Genomic DNA, 1,348 nt, shown 5'->3' with positions numbered 1-1,348 from the left:
TATGAACGACGAAGTATACGCATACCCAATCAAACAACAGGCAAAAGCGGAGAAAGGCATACCAGAAACCCGGCAGGTGAGCCAGAAACACGAATTGTTATCCGGAGTCAAGTTGTTATGATGGGCGAACGCAGCCTCTACAGATCATCCTATGGCAGTTTCTAAGATGGTGATGTAACTGTCAGCTCCCTGAAGATATCTATTTCATTAGTGTAGTGAATAGTGCGAGTCCTAGTGCATGAGCATTGTTCTGAATTGACGCGTGGTTACCCACCCGCTTCAATTCTCTTCCCTACATATTGAGTTCAACGGCAGTGATCTCGATAGAATGCAAGGCCGAGTAGTTAGCACGCAATGATTCTTAGAATAAAGCGAACCCTGAGTCCATTCACAGCACTGCTGAATCGCGTCATAATCATGTGCTCACCGTATCAACACCTTTTAAACATCTAGTTCGTTTCTGGAACCATCAATTTCGTCGGGACGCGCGAAGTTGGAGGTACGAATCCGAAATGGGAAGATCATATTCACAATTAGAACTTGCAACTTCGTCGTCAAACATTCAAGTTCGTCCAAAGTCGTTAACGGTTACAACAGCACGAGGCGATGTTGGATTTTTCCTTACCAGGAAGGACGGTGTGCTGACGATCTGCCATACATTTTTAATCTGCCACTCTCACCGATGAGCTCGCTATATGCTCGAATGAGAGCTGTTCTCTAGGTTTATAAGAGTGAAAGAGGCATAAAGCGAGTCGTTTCGTTTGATCGCAGCCGAAACCAGTGTTGGAATATATATTCGCTTCCTTCAGCTGAGGTGAGCAGATTCCTCACTATACTGCGCGAATTTTTCACAGAATTTAGGAGAATTTAATGAGAATTTCCTAAAATTTCCTCAGAATTTAGGAGGATTTGATGAAAATTTTCTGAAATTTCCTCAGAATTTAGGAGGATTTGATAAAAATCTCCTAAAATTTCATCATCTTGTTGATGTTGCCACTGGCACATGTAGCAAACCATGCGTATTTTCCCAATACTGCCCGAAACAGGCAGACATATATATTGGACTACAGATTTTGGATAGCGCGCTGAAGACTCTTATTCCTCGCTCTTCCTGATTCGGTAACAGTTGGTGGTTGATTACGACGATACACATCAGAATTCTCATAGTGCGTAAAACTCAAATCATTCGAAGTTCGAGATTCCGTATCGCCGATTCAGCGAAGTTACGACATTTTTTTTTTCGTTTTGGAGTCCAAAATGGAAAAAAAATTCTGTAACTTGTCGCTGATTTGCCAAAATTTGGACCACCAAGATCGAAGACTTTACGCATATTAGAGTGTGTTGACGT

This window comes from Perkinsus marinus (assembly GCF_000006405.1).
Source record: "Perkinsus marinus ATCC 50983 genomic scaffold scf_1104296977064, whole genome shotgun sequence".
NCBI classification, from domain to species: domain Eukaryota; phylum Perkinsozoa; order Perkinsida; family Perkinsidae; genus Perkinsus; species Perkinsus marinus.
Note: the sequence above shows the minus strand (reverse complement) of the source record.